Source organism: Ovis aries, chromosome 13 (assembly GCF_016772045.2).
Source record: "Ovis aries strain OAR_USU_Benz2616 breed Rambouillet chromosome 13, ARS-UI_Ramb_v3.0, whole genome shotgun sequence".
NCBI lineage: Eukaryota > Metazoa > Chordata > Mammalia > Artiodactyla > Bovidae > Ovis > Ovis aries.
This window is the reverse complement of record NC_056066.1, coordinates 63478436-63487082: the sequence shown is the minus strand read 5'-3', so window position 1 is coordinate 63487082 and position 8647 is coordinate 63478436.

Below are 8647 nucleotides of genomic sequence, written 5' to 3'. Positions count from 1 at the left end.
AACTTAAAGGGTGTTCCTAATTATGCTGGGGGTTGTGGGGGGAGTTTTTTGAGACCAGATAAACATGTTCCATGACAGAAGTGAAAGTCTTTTGTATGTGGATGTGCATTTTCTCAAGCATATAAATATGCAATTAATATCTCTTGACTTCTACCTGCCTGCAGCCTCATCCTTGGAAAAGTTTAAACTTTTCCTAAGATCTCCTGACTCTTCTGAAGTCTCTGCCCACTTTATGTAAACAACTGTTTTACCCTCAGGTCACCATAAGTGCTGAGAGCAGAGTTTACGAGTTCCTTGATGTAGCCCTATACCTGGAGCAAGCAGAACTTAGCATGTGGGTAGTAAGTCAGGTTTTTTTTAGCTCTCTCTCCCCACAAACATGTTGTAGACTAACTGTTCAGAAAAAAATGCGGGGCTGGACAGCCTGAAGTGTGAGGCCCCAGCTCTGACCTGGTCTCCGAAGTGCATATTTGAACAGAACATCAGACTTAACGGTATGTTTTTAGATGTCAGTCTTTATAGCATGTGGTAGTGTTTATCTAATTAAGATGAATTTCTAATTTCAAAGTTTTAATTCCCATAATCCTATCACCATAGAATCTTTTCATATCAAGAACATTTTCCAAGTTAGTACAGTGTTTTTTAAAACTGCATTAATTATTCATGGTATACCATAGTTTATTGTCAGTACCCTAAATGGTGGATATGAGTATAGGCCTTGAACAGTCTAGACTGGCAGCCTCCTATCATTGATTATATCCTGTATTCTCATCTATAAAATGAGAAAATGCCTATCTCAGAGATGATGAAATATTCTATATAAAGTGCTTAACCCAGGCCTGGCTGCCTTGCACTGTGCAAGATCTTCCTTCTGCACTCCCCTCAGGCTGAATTAACCTGGTCACAGGAGAGGAGACGCAATGGCTGATAGTACTTGTGAGCGTATCCCCTTTCCCTAAGAGAGATGCTCTGCCTTTGCCCTGCCAAGTGTGCAAATCCTGAGGACTATAGGTATTACTTATCTATTTTTATGGTGACGGTAGCTTTTGACCTTGTGAAAAACTGCTCTGCTTTCAGACAGGGTGGCTACCTATCTCCAGGAGCATCAGTTCAGTGCAGTCGCTCAGTCGTGTCCGACTCCTCGCGACCCCATGAATCGCAGCACGCCAGGCCTCCCTGTCCATCACCATCTCCCGGAGTTCACTCAGACTCACGGCCATCGAGTCCGTGATGCCATCCAGCCATCTCATCCTCGGTCGTCCCTTTCTCCTCCTGCCCTCAATCTCTCCCAGCATCAGAGTCTTTTCCAACGAGTCAGCTCTTCACATGAGGTGGCCAAAGTACTGGAGCTTCAGCTTTAGCATCATTCCTTCCAAAGAAATCCCAGGGTTGATCTTCAGAATGGACTGGTTGATCTCCTTGCAGTCCAAGGGACTCTCAAGAGTCTTCTCCAACACCACAGTTCAAACGCATCAATTCTTCGGCGCTCAGCCTTCACAGTCCAACTCGCACATCCATACACGACCACAGTAAAAACCATAGCCTTGACTAGACGGACCTTAGTCAGCAAAGTAATGTCTCTGCTTTTGAATATACTGTCTAGGTTGGTCATAACTTTTCTTCCAAGAGTAAGCGTCTTTTAATTTCATGGCTGCAATCACCATCTGCAGTGACTTTGGAGCCCCAAAAAATAAAGTCTGACACTGTTTCCCCATCTAATTGCCATGAAGTGATGGGACCGGATGCCATGATCTTCGTTTTCTGAATGTTGAGCTTTAAGCCAACTTTTCGCTCTCCTCTTTCACTTTCATCAAGAGGCTTTTTAGCTTCTCTTCACTTTCTGCCATAAGGGTGGTGTCATCTGCATATCTGAGGTTATTGATCATTCTCCCGGCAATCTAGATTCCAGCTTGTGTTTCTTCCAGTCCAGCGTTTCTCATGATGTACTCTGCATATAAGGTAAATAAGCAGGGTGACAATATACAGCCTTGACGTACTCCTTTTCCTATTTGGAACCAGTCTGTTGGTCCATGTCCAGTTCTAACTGTTGCTTCCTGACCTGCATACAGATTTCTCAAGAGGCATGATTAGGTCGTCTGGTATTCCCATCTCTTTCAGAATTTTCCACAGTTTATTGTGATCCACACAGTCAAAGGCTTTGGCATAGTCAATAAAGCAGAAATAGATGTTTTTCTGGAACTCTCTTGCTTTTTCCATGATCCAGCGGATGCTGGCAATTTGATCTCTGGTTCCTCTGCCTTCTCTAAAACCAGCTTGAACATCAGGGAATTCACGGTTCACGTATTGCTGAAGCCTGGCTTGGAGAATTTTGAGCATTACTTTACTAGCATGTGAGATGAGTGCAATTGTGCAGTAGTTTGAGCATTCTTTGGCATTGCCTTTCTTTGGAATTGGAATGAAAACTAACCTATTCCAGTCCTGTGGCCACTGCTGAGTTTTCCAAATTTGCTGGCATATTGAGTGCAGCACTTTCACAGCATCATCTTTCAGGATTTGAAACAGCTCAACTGGAATTCCATCACCTCCACTAACTTTGTTCGTAGTGATGCTTTCTAAGGCCCACTTGACTTCACATTCGAAGATGTCTGGCTCTAGATTAGTGATCAAATCATCATGACTATCAGGGTTGTGAAGATCTTTTTTGTACAGTTCTTCCGTGTATTCTTGCCACCTCTTCTTAGTATCTTCTGCTTCTGTTAGGTCCATACCATTTCTGTCCTTTATTGAGCCCATCTTTGCATGAAATGTTCCCTTGGTATCTCTAATTTTCTTGAAGAGATCTCTAGTCTTTCCCATTCTGTTGTTTTCCTCTATTTCTTTTGCATTAATCACTGAAGAAGGCTTTCTTATCTCTTCTTGCTGTTCTTTGGAACTCTGCATTTAGATGCTTATATCTTTCCTTTTCTCCTTTGCTTTTCGCCTCTCTTCTTTTCACAGCTATTTGTAAGGCCTCCCCAGACAGCCATTTTGCTTTTTTGCATTTCTTTTCCATGGGGATGGTCTTGATCCCTGTCTCCTGTACAATGTCATGAACCTCATTCCATAGTTATCAGGCACTCTATCAGATCTAGGTCCTTAAATCTATTTCTCACTTCCACTGTATAATCATAAGGGATTTGATTTAGGTCATACCTGAATGGTCTAGTGGCTTTCCCTATTTTCTTCAATTTGAGTCTGAATTTGGTAATGAGTTCATGATCTGAGCCACAGTCAGCTCCTGGTCTTGTTTTTGTTGACTGTATAGAGCTTCTCCATTTTTGGCTGAAAAGAATATAATCAATCTGATTTCTGTGTTGACCATCTGGTGATGTCCATGTGTAGAGTCTTCTCTTGTGTTGTTGGAAGAGGGTGTTTGCTATGACCAGTGCATTTTCTTGGCAAAACTCTATTAGTCTTTGCCCTGCTTCATTCCGCATTCCAAGGCCAAATTTGCCTGTTACTCCAGGTGTTTCTTGGCTTCCTACTTTTGCATTCCAGTCCCCTATAATGAAAAGGACATCTTTTTTGGGTGTTAGTTCTAAAAGGTCTTGTAGGTCTTCATAAAACCGTTCAGTTTCTTCAGTGTTACTGGTTGGGGCATAGACTTGGATAAGTGTGATATTGAATGGTTTGCCTTGGAGACGAACAGAGATCATTCTGTCGCTTTTGAGATTTGTATCCAAGTACTGCATTTCGGACTCTTGTTGACCATGATGGCTACTCCATTTCTTCTGAGGGATTCCTGCCCGCAGTAGTAGATATAATGGTCATCTGAGTTAAATTCCCCATTCCAGTCCATTTTATTTCGCTGATTCCTAGAATGTTGACGTTCACTCTTGCCATCTCATTTAACCACTTCCAATTTGCCTTGATTCATGGATCTGACATTCCAGGTTCCTATGCAATATTGCTCTTCACAGCATCGGACCTTGCTTCTATCACCAGTCACATCCACAGCTGTGTATTGTTTTTGCTTTGGCTCCATCCCTTCATTCTTTCTGGAGTTATTTCTCCACTGATCTCCAGTAGCATATTGGGCACCTACTGACCTGGGGAGTTCCTCTTTTGGTATCCTGTCATTTTGCCTTTTCATACTGTTCATGGGGTTCTCAAGGCAAGAATACTGAAGTGGCTTACCATTCCCTTCTCCAGTGGACCACATTCTGTCAGTCATCACTCTCCCAAAGGTTTGCAACAACAGAGGGATAGTCCTTCAAGCTTTGTCCCATTAATGGTGGTGCTCTCCAGAGAAGAAAGGACGAAACACTTGCTGGGTCTTCTGTGATTGCTGTGGGTCCTTATCCCTGCAAACCTTCCCTGGTAACAGATACTCAAGAACCTTCTAATTACTGCCCCTTGCTTTAAGTGTGGCTTCTGTTTTCAACACAGTATTTGAAACCACTGGAGAACCAGCTGTTCTAAAGCTAAGTATTAACAGATATTCTTATTGAACGTCACCATTTTAATGGGCACTTTTTAAGGATTATATTCATTGTACAGATTTTCATGAACTTTTAAGTGAGCCAGGAACCAAATTAAAGCCAAAATATTACATGAGATATTAGCCAAACCTAACATGCTGGGAAACAACTTCACTATCATTAACTGTTTTGGCCTCAGGAAAGTGACTGCTTCACTTTTCAGTCCCAGCTCACTATGACAGACATCTCTCATGGGGCCCAAAATCTGGGCTTTTTTTTCCTTCTTCTGCACTATACAGCTTGTGGGATTAGTTCCCGACCAGGGACTAAACCTAGGTTTCAGCAGTGAAAGTGCCAAGTCCTAACCACTGGATTGCCAGGGAATTCCCTTTGTGTTCTTCCTAAATAATCATTTATATAATACATAGATAGTACGTCCTAAGTACTATCCCTAATTTGTGTGAGATCCTGTTCTAGGTGCTTTTGAACTATAGTGTTGAAGACTCTTGAGAGTCCCTTGGACTGCAAGGAGATCCAACCAGTCCATCCTAAAGATCAGTCCTGGGTGTTTACTGGAAGGACTGATGTTGATGCTGAAGCTCCAATACTTTAGCCACCTGATGTGAAGAACTGACTTACTAGAAAAGACCCTGATACTGGGAAAGTTGAAGGCAGGAGGAGAAGGGAACGACAGAGGATGAGATAGTTGGATGGCATCGCTGAAACAACGGACATGAATTTAAGCAAACTCCAGGAGATAGTGACGGATAGGGAAGCCTGGCGTGCTGCAGTCCATGGGGTCACAGAAAGTCAGACATGACTGACTGAACTGAACTGAAAGAGCAGACTGATGGGAAGTGAAAAGACTAGTTACGTTATTGTAAAAGTCTTTAAGAGAGAAAAGAGGCTTAACCTGCTAAGGGAGTGGGACAAAAAACAGGTTAGAGCTACGACATACCTTGGAAAAAACTAACATGATGCTGACATGAGCAATAGGGTAAACAAATACACCATTCTCCAAGATGCAGGATTCATGAAAAGAAAGACGTCGTGTGTGTGTCTCCGTCATGTCCAACTTTGCAACCCCATGGACTATATACAGCCCGCCAGGCTCCTCTGTCCATGGAATTTTCCAGGCAAGGATACTGGAGCGGGTTGGTTGCCGTTTCCTACTCCAGGGGATCTTCCCAACCCAAGAATGGAAACCTGAGTCTCTTATGTCTCCTTCATTGGCAGGTGGATTCTTTACCACTACACCACCTGGGAAGCCCAAAGATGGGGAGGGCAGGGCTCAACTGAGGTCCTTGTGGACATTAAAGTGCAGCTATCAACTGGGTCTCTGTGTATGTCCCCTGGCACTCCTGGGGAAGATTGAGTTAGAGGCAGAGATGGTGGAGGCATGAATGTAAAGTCTGAAGCCATGGGTTTGGTGAGCCAGGAACTCATACAGAAAAATGATGAACAGGTGCCAGCATAAGAGGAAAGGAAATTTTAGTATGTAGAGGAGGAGAGCTGGAAGAGGCTTGTCACATGAATCGGGAGAGGAATTTCAAAGTTCACACTACATCCACCTAAAAAGTGGCTGTGGAGATAAGAGTAAAAATGTGCCTTTTAGATTAATAACAGACCCTCAGAAGTGGTTTACTGTTGTTATGTAATAATTATTTATGAAGACTGTGGCCACAGGTAGAGGGATTTTGATTTACCCAAAGCCAATCAATGGTCCAAAGGGGATTCAAACTCAGAACAGCTGGCTCAGAATCTTTCGCTGTTCTATTTGTATTTTTGTGGTTTCATCAGATGGCCCACTGCATATACAGTGTCCTTATGGGGCTTCCCTGGTGGCTCAGACAGTAAAGAGTCTGCCTACAATGTGCGAGACCTGGGTTCGATTACTGGGCTGGGAAGATCCCCTGGAAGAGGGCATGGCAACCCACTCCAGTATTCTTGCCTGGAGATCCCCATGGACAGAGCAGCCTGGCGGGCTACAGCCTGTGGGTTCGCAAATTGGACACGACTGAGCGACCAGGCACAGCACATGGGACAAGATCTGACCTGGCCAGGGTTGGCTAACACCTGACACTCACAGACCCATGTTTCAATTCCTTGCCCATAAAAAACATGACCAAACTATCATATTACTATTTCCTAATAGTCTTTAAAAACTGCTCCAAATCCTCATAAAGCACTCTAGCAGCTGCTACTGAATGTTTTGAATTGACAAGTAAAATGAAGCCTGAGGTAGGTTAAAAACAAATTATGGTCATAAAGAGGGATTTGAATTCAGCCATACAATTTGTGTTAGCCAATGGAATGTTACAAGCATAACACAAGCAAGGAGCTTGATGAGCACCTACATATCAGTGCTTACCTGTCTTGCTGTCTAGATACTAGGAGTATGTGGCCCCCACTGTACAACCACTTGACAACTGGGTGGTTATCTGGGACCAATCAATTTCCAGTAATCTGCCAACTCACTTCAGCCACATGAGAGCCCAGATGAGATAGGCAGAACAATCACCCAGCTGGTTCAGAGCCCAAATTGCCAAGCTACAGAATCAGAAGCAAATTAATGTTCACTAATCACCGACTTGATGGACATGAGTTTGGGTAAACTCCGGGAGTTGGTGATGGACAGGGAGGCCTGGCGTGCTGCGATTCATGGGGTTGCAAAGAGTCGGACACGACTGAGCAACTGAACGGAACTGAACTGAAGGTGCTAAATTTCAGAGTGGTTTGTTACACAAATGAAATAAGGCCCACTTACTTGTCTAGGCCAACCCCTCACACAGATGAGCAAACGGAGACCCAGCAAAGAAAAACAAATGCTAGGGTCACAAATCTTACCAGCAGCAGTACAGTGGGGAGAGTCTTAGTTCCCAATCCAGGAAACCCACAAGCAATGGGAATCTACTAGGATCACAACTGATACTTTAAGATCTTGAAAGTATCTAGAGAATGTCAGTCCTTTGGGCAGAATCAGGTATCACGTTTCTTCATGATCTTTTGCTTTTCAAAGGTTGGAAAGAAAAATGAAATCTACAGAGGTCTCCTGTCCAGACAGGGAAGACAGGCCTGTGTGCGCAGGGTTTTGTGAATGTGAACCTCCCAACTCAAAGGCCCAAGTCTAGGCGTTCTTAGTGGCTGAAGTAGTTCTGGGGCTTTTCTGGGGTGCCAGGTTAGGGAATCCCATTCCTACTCATGTCCAGGGTATTTCCAAGTCCCAGGGTGATTAGACAGGGCCTCTGGGTAGGGCAGATGCTTCCAACCCTGGCAAAGGTTTTCTCTGCTTTTCTTGTGGCCTCTACACCTGGCATATTAAGCAAGCACATGGCCCCTGCTGTTCTACCTGTCCCCCAGCTCTGAAAAGTGAGTGCTTCAGTCTAGCATACTGAGGAGGCCCTGTGCAATCTAGAACTGTTATATACAGTACAATGGACACACAGCACTAAGCTTTGGGGACACAGGAACATGGAGTCAGTCTTCATCTGATGTTCACCAGGCACCAAACCCCCTTTAGACTCTGGCCAAGTCCAGTCCAGGGCAGCACTTCCCTGCCTTGAACAGAGGGAGATGTGCAGGGGGGCGCTGAGCAAGAGCTGGGCTTGACCTTCCATGTGCAAGAACAGACTGCAGGTTCAGGGACCGGAGTACTATGCTGCACCATGGGCCCTTCAAGGGTAGAGGCGCTTCCTGCAACCCTTTCCTCTGGACACCCTCTTCATCTCTCCAGACTGACCAGTTCCTCAGGGTTACTTCTCAGTCCAGGTCTGGATCTCTGACTCACAGCCTCAGCTACTAGCCTCTCTTCCCTTGCTGCCCAAGATCCTTGTGAACAAACAAATGTCCTAAACCAGGTCACAGAAGAGGAGAAAGTGGTGAACTGTAGAACCATTTCAGAGCTGTGAAAGACCAGACTTACTGAGACTGAGGCCTGAACCTACCACTGCCTGACCAAGAGGACCAAAAATCGTTTGGTACTTCAACCATGAAGGTGCTCTTGTGGGCACTGACACATCTGACCCTCCCCGACAACACTACTGGTCATTTTAATCCCCATTTTAGCCAAGAACACTACCACCCAGGAAGATCAGTATCTGGCACCCTGGACAATGCTCTCTGGCAGGGAGGAGTGAAGGGGAGAACAGAAGGGCGTGCAGCAGACCTGCTTTCTGGTTGGACAGGAGGTCCAGGGTTCCTTCACAAAAAAACACAACCATCCCATC